At 48.1% G+C, this 16,863-nt stretch overlaps 1 long non-coding RNA gene across 1 annotated transcript; it reads left to right on the forward strand.

Moving 5' to 3' along the window:
* Nucleotides 1-625: 625 nt before the first annotated feature.
* On the forward strand, nucleotides 626-2,967 carry LOC139047494 (uncharacterized). The gene is made up of 3 exons (XR_011507174.1): nucleotides 626-741; nucleotides 939-991; nucleotides 2,763-2,967. It is a non-coding gene; the product is annotated as an uncharacterized lncRNA (long non-coding RNA).
* The last annotated feature ends 13,896 nt before the right edge of the window (nucleotides 2,968-16,863 follow it).

Raw genomic sequence — 16,863 nt, forward strand, 5'->3', positions numbered from 1 at the left:
CTCTTTCGTGTAAAAAGAACAACAGAACTTTTGTTAGGATTGATTTTAAATCCATTTTTCTCTGCCCACATTGACACTTTGTTCAGGCCATGCTGTACCTGTCTCTCGCAGACTGCGAGGTTACAAGATTTGAAGGCTATTTGAATGTCGTCCACGTAGACAGAGTAAAAGATAGCGGGTGGTAATGAAGCACGAAGCGTGTTCATCTTCACGATAAATATCGTGCAGCTGAGCACGCCTCCTTGGGGTACACCCGTTTCTTGCGTAAAAGGACGTGAGAGTGCATTGCCGACTTTTACCCGGAAGGTACGATTTGACAGATAGCTTTTTATTATATTAAACATATTACCGTGGATGCCCATTTCTGACAAGTCTCTTAAGATTCCGTAACGCCACGTCGTATCGTACGCCTTCTCCATATCGAGGAATATGGATAATAAGAATTGTTTGTGTACAAATGCGTCCCGGATATTTGCTTCTACACGTACAAGGTGATCAGTTGTGGAGCGTCCTTCTCGGAAGCCGCACTGATAAGGATCAAGAATTTTGCTCTGTTCAAGGAAAAAGATGAGTCGCCGATTTATCATTTTTTCGAATACCTTACAAAGGGAACTTGTGAGGGCTATCGGGCGGTAACTTGCCACTGAGGAAGGGTCTTTGCCTTGTTTCAAAACAGGGACTACAATGGCTTCCTTCCACGCGGTTGGAAGGTACCCTGCATCCCAGATGGTGTTGAAAAGTGTGAGTAGTGTAAGTTGGGTGTCTTTATGTAAGTTTTTGATCATTTCATACATGATTCTGTCAGATCCCGGGGCAGAGCTCTTGCATGCGCTCAAGGCAGCTCTCAACTCGGCAATGCTAAAAGGACAATTGTATGGTTCATTCTGTTGACATTTTCTCATGAGTGGCTTACATTCTTCTATTTGTTTATATTTCAGAAAGGATTGCGAGTAATGATTGGCACTTGACACGCTCTCAAAGTGCTCCCCAAGTGAGTCCGCCTGATCTTGTAGGGTATCGCCTTCTGTGTTTACCAAAGGGAGTGCATGTGCTTGTCGCCCTCTTATCCTATTGACCCTGTTCCAGGCTTTCGCCTCATCTCTGAACGAGTTAATACTTGATAGAAACTTCTGCCAACTTTCTCGTCTGGCCTGTCGGCGGGTTCGCCTGCCTTCGGATTTTACTTTTTTAAAGTTGACTAGATTTTCTGCAGTGGGAGAAGCGCGTAGCAACCCCCACGCCCTGTTCTGTTTTTTACGAGCGATCCTACAATCGTCGTTCCACCATGGGACACGCCGTTTGCAGGCCAAGCCTTTTACTTCTGATATGCATTTATATGCGACATCTATTATGAATGCTGTAAAAAACTCGACTGCAGCGTCAATTTCTAATGAAGACAGGTCAGCCCATGAGATACTAGTTAGAGATCGAAATTTCTCCCAATCAGCTGCCTCAATCTTCCACCTAGGAGCGTATGGTGGATATTCGTTTTCTTTATATGATCTTAGCAGTATAGGGAAGTGGTCGCTACCGTAAGGGTTGTCGGTAACTTCCCATTCGAGTTCAGGCAGTACAGACGGGGAGACTATACTGAGATCTATTGAAGAAAAGGATCGGTTTGCAAGAGAGTAATATGTGGGTTCTTTCTTGTTGAGAAGGCACGCTCCAGAAGAAAAAAGGAACCGTTCAACAAGGCGACCTCGCGCATCTATACGAGAGTCGCCCCACAGGGAGCTGTGCGCATTGCAATCGCCAAGAACAGCATAAGGTTCTGGCAATTGATCGATCAAGGAGTGAAATTCATGTTTGTTCAGTTGATAATGCGGGGGTATGTAAAGGGAGCAAATGGTGATGAGTTTGTTTAGTAGGACAACTCGAACCGCCACTGCTTCAAGGGGCGTTTGTAGCTGTAAAGGCTGACACGCAATACTTCTATGAGTAAGAATCGCAACACCACCCGATGATGCGATGGCATCATCGCGATCTTTGCGAAACGTAACATACGTACGGAGAAAGTTTGTGTGTTTAGATTTTAAGTGTGTTTCCTGTAAACACAGCACTTTTGGATTATGTTTGTGTATGATTTCCTGCACATCATCAAGGTTTCTAAGAAGACCTCTGACGTTCCACTGTATGATTTGTGTATCCATATTTAAAGTAAGTTGGTGCTGTGCTTACGGAAACGGCAGTGATGCCTTAGATTACAGAGCTCTTTCGAGGCCCTGTAACCGGAGTTTTGCTCTTTCTGGAGCGTTCGAGTGAGCCTCGCCGCTCCTTCGGCGCTTGGTGCGCCTTGAGGTTAGGTGTGGTGTCCATTGCCTCAGGTGAGGCGCCGGACACGTGCTCTTGCGAGCGAGAAGTAACTAGAGAGGGTCCCGCCTTGGAGGGCAAGACCCTTGCGCCCACCAGCCCGGAGGTCGATGGGGCATTTTGAGGAATTTGGGAGCGCCGGCTGTTGCCAGCGCTAGAAGGGGCGGGGGAGGGTGGGGCAGCCTCGGCTGCACCCACCTTCGGGGTCGATGGCCCCGTCTGCTGGGTAGGCGGAGCAGCGCTAGCTGCAACCGCCGCGGGGGCAGATGGCGTAACTGCCGACTCACGGCTTGTGGGTCGGACAGCCGCCGGAGGCCGTTGTGACGCTGCCCCCTGACGCGCCACTTCGGCAAAGCTGGCCTTAGGAAGGTATGCAACCCGCCTGCGTGCCTCTTTGAATGATATGTTTTCTTTTACTTTGATTGTGACTATTTCCTTTTCTTTCTTCCAAGACGGGCATGACCGCGAGTATGCGGCATGCTCGCCATCACAGTTTACACAGTGGAAAGCATTCTCACAAGATTCAGAGGAGTGTTCGTGCGCGCTGCATTTCGCACAAGTTTGGCGGCCTCGGCAGCTCTGCGAACTGTGGCCAAAACGCTGACACTTGAAACATCGGAGGGGATTTGGCACGTATGGTCTTACACGGAGCTTGATGTACCCGGCCTCGATTGACTCGGGCAAGACACTTGAATTGATGATGATGATGTGTGGTTTTTTGTGGCGCAAGGGCCAGGTTTGGCCAAAGAGCGCCATGACAAGTTGTAATGTTGACGATGTATTATGGAAGATGTGACTTGGCTGTAAAGTGGCCTAAAAATATTCGCTGTAGAGTGCGTAAAATTAACTTGTTATAAAATTATGGCGATGACAGATGAATACTATGAACACTAAAATCCATCGTGAAAGAATGATGCAGAATAGAAAATATATGAGATGGTAAAAATGCCTGGAGCACTGTTGCCTCGCCAGAGCCCTTCAAACACAAGGGCCTAGAGGCACGTGCTACACGAAAGAACTATCGCAGCGCCATCCTCTGAAGAGAGGAGACGCTACGAACATGTTGGGCTAACAACATGCAACACAACATCTTTCAGATAACTTAGGACTGCGTTAGTGTCGAAGAGCGGTTCTGGGCCGAGTAACATTACAGGATGAAGGGGAATATGCTGCCGGTATGCTAACGGAAAATGTTTCTTTCTGTCAGATTCGGCTTTCCGACACTCCAGGAGGACATGGAGGACGGTCAGCCTCTCCCCGCATCTACCGCAAGTTGGAGGATCATCTTCAGTGAGTAAGAAGTTGTGTGTACCAAATGTGTGTCCTATTCTGAGGCGACAGAATAGGACATCTGTTCGCCGTGATTTTGTTACGGAGGGCCAAGAACCTAACTGTGGCTTTATCACGTGCAGTTTGTTATTTACTTCTACGTCCCACTTACGTTGCCAGTGGTTTCGCAGTTTCCTTCTTAAGAAAGGCTTCAGGTCCGTGACAGGGACCGAAGCAGTAGGACTGACTGTATGCAATGAAATTGATGTGGCCATCTGGTCTGCTAGAACGTTACCCTCGATGCCCCTATGTCCAGGCACCCAGCATATAATGACATGCTGGTTAGACATATACGCTCTACAGAGGACGGAATAGAGCTCAATAATTACGGGGTTTCTGTGTTTACAGTGTGACTTCAAGGCTTTTACCACGCTTAAGGAGTCTGTAAATAAAATTGTTTTTTGAACATTTGATTTTCTGATATGTTTCATAGCCGACAGTAGTGCATAGGCCTCAGCCGTAAATATGCTTGTTTCAGGGTGCAGTACACCGGATTCCGAGAAGGATGGGCCAATGGCTGCGTAGGACACCCCGGCATGCGACTTAGAAGCGTCCGTATAAAACTCTGTGCACGAGTACTTGTACTGGAGCTCCAAGAAGTGCATTTTGATATGTGTCTCTGACGCATGTTTAGTGACCTGTACAAAGGATGTGTCACATTCTATCAGCTGCCACTCCCAGGGTGGTACTAGCTTAGCTGGAGGCATTAGGCGTTGGTCGAGAATTGGGACATCCATTTCCGTGCTAAGTTCTCTTGCACGCAGTGAGAAAGGACGTCTCACAGAGGGTCTGTTATGAAAAAGTGTTTCACATGTCAAGTCGTTAACGGTTGTGAAACACGGATGTTCCTTATTAGAGCGCACTTTCAGAAAATAGTTGAAGCTGATGTAAGTTCTCCGAAAATGGAGTGACCACTCATCGGACTCAACATACAAACTTTCAACAGGGCTTGTTCTAAATGCCCCAGTGGCCAGACGGATTCCCAGATGGTGTACGGGGTCTAACATCTTTAGCGCGCTCGGGGCGGCAGAGTGATACACTGCGGCTCCATAGTCTATTCGCGACCGAACTAGGCTCCTGTAAAGATTCAACAGGCACTTCCTGTCGCTACCCCATGTTGTGTATGATAGGATTTTAAGTAGGTTCATTGTTTTTAGACATTTTTCTTTAACATGTTTTATGTGAGGAATGAAAGTGAGCCTAGAGTCAAGAATAACACCAAGGAATTTGTGTTCTTTGCTGACAGGAATTTGGTGTCCGCCCAGTTCTACACAAGGATCTGGGACCAGGCCTCTCTTTCTTGTGAAGAGAACACAAGCACTTTTGTGGGGGTTGACCTTAAATCCGTTTTCGTCTGCCCACTTGGAAACCCTGTTCAAGCCCTGCTGTACCTGTCTTTCGCATACTGTAAGGTTGCAGGATTTGAAGCCTATTTGTATATCATCTACGTATATGGAATAAAAAATGGCAGGTGGTAGTGAAGCACGTAGCGTGTTCATCTTTACGATAAAGAGAGTGCAGCTGAGCACGCCTCCCTGGGGTACACCAGTTTCTTGCGTAAAGGGACGTGAGAGTTCATTGCCGACTTTTACTCGGAAGGTACGATTTGACAAATAGCTTTCAATTGTGTTCAGCATATTTCCACGGATGCCAATTGCCGACAGGTCTCGTAAGATCCCGTAACGCCATGCCGTGTCATATGCCTTCTCCATATCGAGGAATATCGATAGAAGAAACTGTTTATGTATAAAGGCATCGCGGATATTTCCTTCCATGCGCACAAGATGATCGGTTGTGGACCGCCCTTCTCGGAATCCACACTGATAAGGATCGAGTATATTGTTGAGCTCAAGGAAATGTATAAGTCTGCGATTTATCATTTTTTCAAAAAGCTTACACAGACAATTAGTTAGAGCTATCGGACGGTAACTAGCCGCCAAGGAAGGGTCTTTTCCCTGCTTTAGGACAGGAACCACAATCGCTTCTTTCCATGTGGATGGGAGGTATCCCGAAGCCCAAATAGTATTGTATAGTGTAAGAAGTGTAAATTGTGCGTCAGTATGTAGGTGCCTGATCATGTCATACATGACTCTGTCTGGTCCCGGTGCAGTGCTTTTACATGTGTTCAAGGCAGCTCTCAACTCGGCAATACCGAAAGGCTGGTTATACTGTTCATTCTGCCTGGATTTCCGTATGATTGGCTGACGTTCTATTATTTCTTTATGTTTAAGAAAGGACTGGGAATAATTGATTGAGCTTGACACACGCTCAAAGTGCTCCCCAAGTGAATCTGCCTGGTCTTGCAGGGTTTCGCCTTGTGTGTTTACTAAAGGGAGGGAGTATGTTTGTCGCCCTCTTATTCTACTAACCCTGTTCCAGACTTTCGCCTCATCTGTATACGAGTTGATACCTGTTAAAAAGTTCTGCCAGCTCTCTCTTCTGGCCTGTCGGCGGGTTCGCCTGCCTTGGGATTTTACTTTTTTAAAATTGATAAGATTCTCCGCAGTGGGGGAGGCGCGTAGCAACCCCCACGCTTTATTTTGTTTCTTACGAGCGATCCTACAATCATCGTTCCACCAGGGGACACGCCGTTTGCCTGCCAATCCATTTACTTGTGATATACATTTAGTTGCGGCATCTATGATGAAGGCTGTAAAGTACTCCACAGCTGCATCGATTTCTAAAGAAGACATATCAGCCAGCGAGATGTTAGTAAGTGTTCGGAATTTCTCCCAGTCGGCTGTATGTATCTTCCACCTAGGGGCTTGTGGAGGAAATTCATTTTCATTAGATGTTCTTAGCAGTACGGGGAAGTGATCACTCCCGTAAGGATTGCTCGTAACTTCCCATTCGAGTTCGGGCAGTATAGACGCGGAAACTATACTAAGATCTATTGACGAAAAGGTTCTGTTTGCAAGAGAGTAATATGTGGGTTCTTTCTTATTGAGAAGGCACGCACCGGAAGAAAAAAGGAACTGTTCAACGAGACGACCTCGCGCATCTATACGAGAGTCTCCCCACAAGGTGCTATGTGCATTGAAATCGCCAAGAACAACATAAGGTTCTGGCAATTGATCTACATAGGATTGAAATTCATGTTTCGGTAATTTGTAATGTGGGGGTATGTAAAGAGAGCTAATGGTGATGAGTTTGTTTAGGAGAACAGCTCGAACCGCCACTGCTTCGAGAGGCGTTTGTAGCTGTAAACGTTGACACGCAATGCTCTTATGGATAACAATGGCGACACCGCCCGATGATGCGACAGCATCATCGCGATCTTTGCGATAAGTTATGTACTGTCGGAGAAAGTTGGTGTGTTTGGGTTTTAAGTTTGTTTCTTGTAAACACAGCACTTTGGGATTGTGTTTGTGGATTAATTCTTGAACATCATCAAGGTTTCTAAGGAGACCTCTGACGTTCCACTGAATTATCTGTGTATCCATATTGGGAGATAATATGTGCTGTGTGTACAGAAACAGAAGTAGTGTTTATGGAAATTACAGTGATTAAATTACAGAGCCCTTTCGAGGCCCTGTAACGGGAGTTTTGCCCTTTCTGGAGCGTTCGAGTGAACCTCGCCGCTCCTTAGGCGCTTGGCGCCCCTGGAGGATAGGTGTAGTGTCCATTGCCTCTTGTGAGACGCCGGACACGTGCTCTTGCGAGCGAGAGGTTATCAGGGAGTGTCCCGCCTTGGAGGGCAAGACCGCTGCGCCCAACAGCCCGGAGGTCGTTGGGGCTCCCTGAGGGATTTGGCTGCGCCGGCCGTTGCCAGCGCTGGAAGGGACCTGGGAGGTTGAGGCAGCCTCGGCTGCGCCCACCTTCGGGATCGATGGTCCCTTCTCTACGGTTGGCGGAGCAGCGCTAGCTGCAACCGCCGCAGGGGCAGACGGCGTAACTGCCGACTCACTGTGTGTGGGTCGGACAGCCGCCGGAGGCCGTTGTGACGCTGCCCCCTGACGCGCCACTTCGGCAAAGCTTTTCTTGGGCAGGTATGAAACCCGCCTGCGTGCCTCTTTGAAAGTGATATTTTCCTTGACTTTAATTGTAACAATTTCCTTTTCTTTCTTCCAGGATGGGCACGACCGCGAGTACGCGGCGTGCTCCCCATCGCAGTTTACACAGCGGAGAGCGTTCTCACAGGTTTCGGTGGTGTGTTCTTTGGCACTGCATTTAGCACAAGTTTGGCGGCCTCGGCAGCTCTGCGAGCTGTGGCCGAAGCGCTGGCATTTGAAACATCGGAGCGGATTAGGCACGTAAGGCCTGACACGGAGCTTTATGTACCCGGCCTCGATCGATTCGGGCAGGACACTTGAATTGAAAGTGAGGATTAGGTGTTTGGTTGCAATTTCTTTACCATCGCGCCTCATCTTTATTCTTTTCACATTAACCACATTTTGCTCATTGAAGCCCTCTAGGAGCTCTGCCTCCGTCAGCTGAAGCAGGTCATCATCTGAGACAACGCCGCGTGAAGTGTTCATAGTGCGGTGCGGAGTCACTGTAACTTGAACGTCCCCAAATGACACGAGACTGGATAACTTCTCAAATTGTTTCAGATTCTGGAGCTCCAAGAGGAGATCTCCACTTGCCATCCTTGTTGCCTTGTAACCTTGACCAAGGGCCTCAGTTAAGGACTTTGAAACTAGAAATGGGGAGATTGTGCGTACTTGTGTGTCTGACTTTTCCGAGTGAATAACATGAAATCGTGGGAAGTTGGGTCTTTCACGACCAAGGAACTTGAAAACATCTTCGGTGCGCCCTCTTTTCTGAGGGCGATCAAGGAGGGGTGGGAAAGAATTTGCCATAGGAGAACTTAGTTTTCGGCAATAACGCCAGCCACCCACCATGGAGTCCTACAAGGGGACGCTACAGGGACTGTAAGAACAGGTCCTGTAAACGCCAGCCGTACGTCATCACTATAACCAAATATGAAATAACCTAGATTGGCTAATCACACAAGGTTAACCCTTGCTGCCTGGTAAATTTGGAAGTAAGCGGAAGGAAGGAGAAGACAGGAAAGATGAAAAGTGAGAGAAAGACGAAGGCTGGAGGGAGAGAGAGACAGGAAAAGGCAACTACCGATTTCCCCCGGGTGGGTCAGTCCGGGGGTGCCGTCTATGTGAAGCAGAGGCCAAAGGGGTGTGTTGCCTCCGCCGGGGGGCCATAAAGGTCCAATCACCCAGCATCAGCTCAACCCCCAGGATCCCCCTTTCCCCAGACACGGCTAAGCCGCGCACGGCTACACGCGGGAGGTTCCAACCCTCGTGTGCTCGGGTCCGTGGTGTCGCCACACACCAAACGCCTGCTTGCGCAGACGCCCCTGCGGGGGACACTTGAATTGAAGGTGAGTATTAGGTGTTTGGTCGCAAGTTCTTTTCCATCTCGCCTCATCTTAATTCTTTTGACATTTATAACATTCTGTTCGCTGAAGCCCTCCAAGAGCTCAGCCTCAGTGAGCTCCAGCAAATCATCGTCCGAGACAACGCCGCGGGAAGTGTTCATCGTGCGGTGCGGGGTTACAACTACTTGGGTCTCCCCAAATGATACTAGCTGTGGCAGCTTCTCAAATTGCTTCTGGTCGCGGAGCTCCAAGAGGAGGTCACCGCTAGCCATCCTTGACACCTTATATCCTGGGCCAAAAACTTCGGTAAGGGACTTAGATACTAGGAAAGGGGAGATTGTTCGTACTTGTTTAGCCGGTTTTTCTGCGTGGATTACATGAAAACGAGGAAAATTGTTGACTTGGCGTCCGAAAAACTGAAAGACCTCTTCGGTGCGCCCTCGTTTCTGAGGGCGATCAGGGAGTTTAGGAAAAGTGTTTTCCATGAGTACAGTAGGGTTTTCGGCCGCGATGCCGACCACCCACCATGGAGCCCAACAGGGGGACGTGACAGGAGTTCCTGCTAGAGAAACCCTGCCAACGCCAGCCGTACATCGCTGCTATAACCAAATACAGCATAACCAAGGCTGGCTAGCTACACAAGGTTAACCCTTGCCGCCGGGAAACTAGGAAGTGAGGAGAAGTAATGAGAAGACAGGAAAGATGAAAAAGACGAGAGAGAAAGACGAAGATTGGAGAGGAGGACAGGAAAAGGCGACTGCCGATTTCCCCCGGGTGGGTCAGTCCGGGGGTGCCGTCTACGTGAAGCCGAGGCCAAAGGGGTGTGTTGCCCCCGCCGAGGGGCCGTAAAGGTCCAAACACCCGGCATTGGCTCAACCACCAGGATCCCCTTTTCCCCGGACACGGCTAAGCCGCGCACGGCTACACGCGGGAGGGTCCAACCCTCGTGTGCTCGGGTCCGTGGTGTCGCAAGTCTTACGGAGGGACGATTGCGGAAGAGTGTAGCATATGTCATGTCATGAATGGTATTAAAACAGGGATGTTGAGGGTTGGAGTGGACTTTCAGAAAATATGTATGGCTGATGTATGTTCTCTGGATATGAAGAGGCCACTCATTCGATTCTGCATATAAACTTTGTATGGGACTCGTTCTGAATGCGCCAGTGGCCAGACGGATTCCTAGATGGTGGACCGGATCTAGCATCTTTAGCGCGCTCGGGGCTGCAGAATGATAGATCACGGCACCATAGTCTAGTCGTGATTGAATGAGGCTCTTATAGATATTCATTAAACACTTTCTGTCACTGCCCCATGTAGTCTGGGATAGAAGTTTGATTATGTTCATTGTTTTCAGACATTTTTCTTTAAGATATTTAATGTGGGGCACGAAAGTGAGTCTGTAGTCAAGTATGACACCTAGGAATTTGTGCTCTTTGCTGATAGGTATTCGTTGTCCACACAGTTCTAAGGAAGGATCCGGAACCAGGCCTCTCTTTCTTGTAAAAAGAACGCAAGAGCTTTTGTTAGGATTGATCTTAAATCCATTCTTGTCTGCCCACACTGAGACTTTATTCAGGCAATGCTGTACCTGTCTCTCGCAGACTGCGAGGTTACAAGATTTGAAAGCTAGTTGAATGTCGTCCACGTAGACAGAGTAAAAGATGGCGGGTGGTAAGGATGCACGAAGCGTGTTCATCTTTACGACAAAGAGCATGCAGCTGAGTACGCCACCCTGGGGTACCCCAGTTTCCTGTATAAATATACGCGACAGTGCAGGACCTATTTTCACTCGAAATGTACGGTTCTCTAGGTAGCTCTCTATAGTATTTAACATGTTCCCGCGGATACCTAGCGCGGAAAGATCGCGCAGGATTCCGTACCGCCAGGCTGTGTCGTACGCTTTTTCCATATCCAGAAATACAGATAAGAAAGATTGCTTGTGCACGAAGGCATCGCGAATGCTCGCTTCGATCCGCACAAGATGGTCGATTGTAGATCGCCCTTCGCGAAAACCACATTGAAATGGGTCAAGCATTTTACTGGACTCGAGGAGATGCACGAGACGGCGATTGATCATTTTTTCAAATACCTTACAGAGGCAACTTGTCAGGGCTATCGGGCGGTAACTTGCCACTGAGGAAGGATCTTTGCCTTGTTTCAAAACCGGGATCACAATGGCTTCTTTCCATGCAGTCGGGAAGTATCCCGCAGCCCAAATCGTGTTGAAAATTGTGACTAGTGTAACTTGGGTGTCTTTATGTAAGTGTTTGATCATTTCGTACATGATTCTGTCAGATCCCGGGGCAGAGCTCTTGCATGCGCTCAAGGCAGCTCTCAACTCGGCAATGCTAAAAGGACAATTGTATGGTTCATTCTGTTGGCATTTTCTCATGAGTTGTTTACATTCTTCTATTTGTTTATATTTCAGAAAGGATTGCGAGTAATGGTTGGCACTTGACACGCTCTCAAAGTGCTCCCCAAGTGAGTCCGCCTGATCTTGTAGGGTATCGCCTTCTGTGTTTACCAAAGGGAGTGCATGTGCTTGTCGCCCTTTTATCCTATTGACCCTGTTCCAGGCTTTCGCCTCATCTCTGAACGAGTTAATACTTGATAGAAACTTCTGCAACTTTCTCGTCTGGCCTGTCGGCGGGTTCGCCTGCCTTCGGATTTTACTTTTTTAAAGTTAATAAGATTTTCCGCAGTGGGGGAGGCGCGTAGCAACCCCCACGCTTTGTTCTGATTTTTGCGTGCGATCCTACAATCGTCGTTCCACCACGGAACACGCGGTTTGCACGACAGGCCATTTACTTGTGATATACATTTAGACGCAGCATCTATTATGAAGGCTGTAAAATATTCGACAGCAGCGTCAATTCCTAGCGAGGACATGTCATCCCACGAAATACAAGATAGAGTTCGGAATTTTTCCCAGTCGGCAGTGTCAATTTTCCACCAAGGAGTTTGTGGTGGATATTCCTTTACTTCTGGTGTTCTAAGCAGGATTGGGAAGTGGTCGCTTCCGTAAGGATTGTTCATAACTTCCCATACGAGTTCAGGCAGTATGCACGGGGAAACTAGGCTGAGGTCAATTGATGAAAATGTTCTGTTGGCGAGAGAATAATATGTGGGTGCCTTCTTATTCAGCAGGCATGCACCAGAAGAGAATAGGAACTGTTCAACAAGACGACCTCGCGCATCTATACGAGAGTCACCCCACAGGCTGTTGTGCACATTGAAGTCCCCGAGTACCACGTAAGGTTCTGGCAGTTCGTCTTTGAAGGACTGAAATTCATGTTTGCTTAGTTTGTAGTGTGGGGGTATATAAATTGAGCAAATAGTGATAAGTTTGTTTAGCAGAACAGCTCGCACTGCCACTGCTTCAAGGGGCGTTCGTAGCTGTAAAGGTTGACATGCTATACTTTTATGGGTGAGAATCGCCACACCACCGGATGATGCGACGGCATCATCGCGATCCTTGCGAAAACTTATGTACTGTCGGAGAAAGTTTGTGTGTTTGGATTTTAAGTGTGTTTCCTGTAAACACAGCACTTTGGGATTGTGTTGGTGGATGATTTCCTGCACATCATCAAGGTTTCTAAGAAGACCTCGGACATTCCACTGAATTATTTGTGTATCCATTTTAAAAGTAAGTTGGTGCTGTGTGTACGGAAACTGAAAGATGTCTTAGATTACAGAGCTCTTTCGAGGCCCTGTAATCGGGGTTTTGCCCTTTCTGGAGCGTTCGAGTGAGCCTCGCCGCTCCTTAGGCGCTTGGCGCGCCGTGAGGACATGTGTAGTGCCCATTGCCTCTTGGGAGGCGCTGGACACATGCTCTTGCGAGCGAGTTTTCTGTGAGGGTCCTGCCTCGGAAGGCAAGATCCCTGCGCCCACCAACCCGGAGGTCGATGGGGCTACCTGATGGATATGGCTGCGCCGGCTGTTGCCAGCGCTGGATGGGGCCGGGGAGGTTGGGGCAGCCTCGGCTGCGCCCACCTTCGGGGTCGATGGCCCCGTCTGCTGTGTTGGCGTAGCAGCGTTAGCTGCAGCCGCCGAGGGGGCGGATGGCGTCACTGCCGCCTCACTGGGTGTGGGTCGGACAGCCGCCGGAGGCCGTTGTGGCGCTGCCCCCTGACGCGCCACTTCGGCAAATGTGTTCTTAGGCAGGTATGCCACACGCCTACGTGCCTCCTTGAATGATATATTTTCTTTCACTTTGATCGTGACTATTTCTTTTTCTTTCTTCCAAGACGGGCATGACCGCGAGTATGCGGCATGCTCGCCATCACAATTTACACAGTGGAAAGCATTCTCACAAGCTTCAGAGGAGTGTTCGTGCGCGCTGCATTTCGCACAAGTTTGGCGGCCTCGGCAGCTCTGCGAACTGTGGCCAAAACGCTGGCACTTGAAACATCGGAGGGGATTTGGGATATACGGTCTTACACGGAGCTTGATGTACCCGGCCTCAATTGACTCGGGCAAGACACTTGAATTGAATGTGAGTATTAGGTGTTTGGTCGCAAGTTCCTTGCCATCTCGCCTCATCTTGATTCTTTTGACTTTTATAACATTTTGTTCGCTGAAGCCCTCCAAGAGTTCAGCCTCAGAGAGCTGCAGCAGATCATCGTCCGAGACAACGCCGCGGGAGGTATTCATCGTGCGGTGCGGGGTTACTACTATTTGGGTCTCCCCAAATGATACAAGTTTAGGCAGTTTCTCAAATTGTTTCTGATCGCGGAGCTCCAAGAGGAGGTCACCGCTAGCCATCCTCGATGCCTTATATCCTGGACCAAAAACTTCGGTAAGGGACTTCGATACAAGAAATGGAGAAATTGTTCGCACTGGTTTAGCTGGTGTTTCAGAATGGATAACGTGGAAACGAGGGAAATAATCTTTTTGCCGACCAAAAAATTTGAATACTTCATCGGTGCGCCCTCTTTTGTGAGGGCGATCAGGGAGTGGAGGGAAGGAGGTAGCCATAAACATATGTGAGATTTCGGCAGTAACGCCAGCCACCCACCGTGGAGTCCTACAAGGGGACGCTGCAGGACCTGTGAAACACGGCCTGCACACGCCAGCTGTACATTACTACTATAACCAAATATGAAATAACCAAGGTTGGCTATCCACACAGGGTTAACCCTTGCCGCCAGGAAAAAAGAAGTAAAAAGAAGAGAGGAGGAGACAGGAAAGGTGGAAAGTAAGAGAAAGACGAAGGTAATAGGGAGAGAGAGACAGGAAAAGGCAACTACCGATTTCCCCCGGGTGGGTCAGTCCGGGGGTGCCGTCTATGTGAAGCAGAGGCCAAAGGGGTGTGTTTCCTCCGCCGGGGGGCCTTAAAGGTCCAAACACCCAGCATCGGCTCAACCTCCAGGATCCCCCTTTCCCCAGACACGGCTAAGCCGCGCACGGCTACACGCGGGAGGGTCCAACCCTCGTGTGCTCGGGTCCGTGTTGTCGCAACACACCAAACGCCTGCTTGCGCAGACGCCCCTGCGGGGTTTTTTCACTCTTTTGACATGTATCTTATGTACTTTTTCAATTCGCCACCCTTGCATTGCGAATCACCCCCGCTTTAATGCCTTATTGGCGCTAATGAATGAATGAATGAATGAGATGTGCGGTCCACATTGCTTATAGGTATTTCAGTACTACAGACGAGATAGGGAAAATGACAGCCGTTTTAGGCTTCTTAAAAGACTGCGCATTAATTAAGAAAAAAAAAGAATTATCACACAAGATTTCGGTGTCTGCACTCCTTTAATTTTCGCTAAATGGGGTCCGCATGGTGCAGTGGACTAAGTTCTGTGTAGTTCGTTAACTTAAACACATTGTATCCCACTAATGCAATCTCATTTGCGCAGCAATGGATGTGTAAAGTCTTCTGGCATACTTTATTAAGTATAACGGCCGCTAAATTCATTATACAAATTTAAACTACAAATAAGTTTTCCTTCAGGGTAGGACCTTAGATGCGCAATTATTTTTCATTTCGTGATGTTTAACGGCACTGCGTCTGTGTGAAACACCGATGTCACATTAAAATCATCTGGCATTTAGGCTAATTGTTAAATTACATTCTGGCAGGCCTGAATAATTACCCAGCAAAATATTACATGTGATCCCTTCAGTGTATGTATATGCCAATAGGAAACATAAAATGACAGGCTTAATACCAACTAGATCGATCTGAACACAAATAGGACTAAGCCTGCTGTTCGAATGAAACCGGTCAAACAATACACCGTGGCCACCGCGTACATTGTACAACAACATAAGAATAATAAACAAAGGCAGCTTGTTTAGTGGCGCTGGTTGTTATCTAGCTTCAAAGAGCAGAAGGAGCGCACTTCATACATTTATCTCCGCTGTTGTAACGTTATAATCTCTGTGCCTGTAAATTTGAGTCGTTAGCTCTGTCTGGTTGAGGCTGGTTTGGCTGTCCACCCAATCCGTTCCGATCGAGTCGCGCGACCCATGTGCTAGCTATCCAAAATGCCGTATAAGAGAAAGTACGGACGGTATCTACAAGACCCAAGTTGCGAAGTACCACTGCGGTCGAAATATCGTTTCAAAAAAGCTGCAGAACGGGAAGACGACCAGGAAGATGGAGTTTCCGCTGCCAATGCTCTTTATCGCCATCCGCGGCAATCGGAGAGCGGCGTGTCGGCAGAGGCAGAAGTGCTCGAGGCTCAAAGGAATGAGTCCGCGTTGCATGAGCCGCCTAACGCGGCAGCATCTGATCAGGATGATGTGCTTTCTTCGTTGAGCCTTTCGTGTGACGAGACCGACAACAGCGGCGAGTCGGATGACGAGTCTTCGTCAGAATCGTCCAGCGGCGAAAGCTCCTCGGGCGGAAACGATGAAAGGACAGATCAGCAGGAACAGACAAAAATGGTAAGAATCTGCTTACACATATGCAGCACTTTGGTCACTCGTTTACTGTGCTTAATCCGTTTTCTTTCTGCAAGGTACCGCTTCTGGTTGCTATAACGGACAATTTCTTTTAGGCTTATCAAATAATGCCTTGTTTTTAAGCTGCTACTGCAATTCCCAAACGCTTTCGAAACTGACAAATATTGCAGTAGTAATTTTTGCCTACATTTATTTTTGCAGGATGATCCGCTGTACCCAGGTGCAAGAATAAGCAAAGCAGAAAGCGTTCTGCTCATCATGGCACACAGCCTGCGGCATTCGGCATCGAAGGAAGCCACGGAGAGTGTGCTAAAGCTTGTTGAGGCACACTTGCCTAATGGTACAGGATTCCCATCAACAAAGTATGCCTTTTTTAAAAACTTTAGTTATGGGGAAACAAAGAGCCAACATTTCTATTGCAATGAGTGCATGGCATATGTTGGGATGATTGAAGAAAATACCGTGGAAGTTGAATGTACTAATTGCAAAGCCAAGCTCCGTGTCAGTGTGTTGTTGGCGAATTTTTTTTATTTTTACACTTTAGATTTTGAAACTCAACTGAAACACATACTGGAAGAAAGAGGTAGCACACCTGGTAAGCCAATGCCATCTTTTGACATTAGTGACATAAGTGAGAGCCCAGGCTATCGGAAGCTCCCACTCAGTCCAGGAGACCTCACTGTCACTTTCAACACTGATGGGGTACCTTTGTACGAAAGCTCAGGCTACGGAATGTGGCCTTTGTTGCTGCAGGTGAATGAGCTTAAGTACAAAGACCGTGTGTCAAAGATTTTGCTTGCTGGCTTGTGGTTTGGGCAAAAAAGCCTGCTATGAACACCTTCTTGCTCCCTTTTGTGCAGACAATGAACAAATTGTCAAGGGAAGGCGTGACCTGGATAGATGGGCATGGTTCTGAAAGAACATCAAAAGTGTTTCCTGGGCCATGGGCTGTTGATAGCGTTGCTAGATACGAG

This window comes from Dermacentor albipictus, chromosome 7 (assembly GCF_038994185.2).
Source record: "Dermacentor albipictus isolate Rhodes 1998 colony chromosome 7, USDA_Dalb.pri_finalv2, whole genome shotgun sequence".
Taxonomy (NCBI): Eukaryota; Metazoa; Arthropoda; class Arachnida; order Ixodida; family Ixodidae; genus Dermacentor; species Dermacentor albipictus.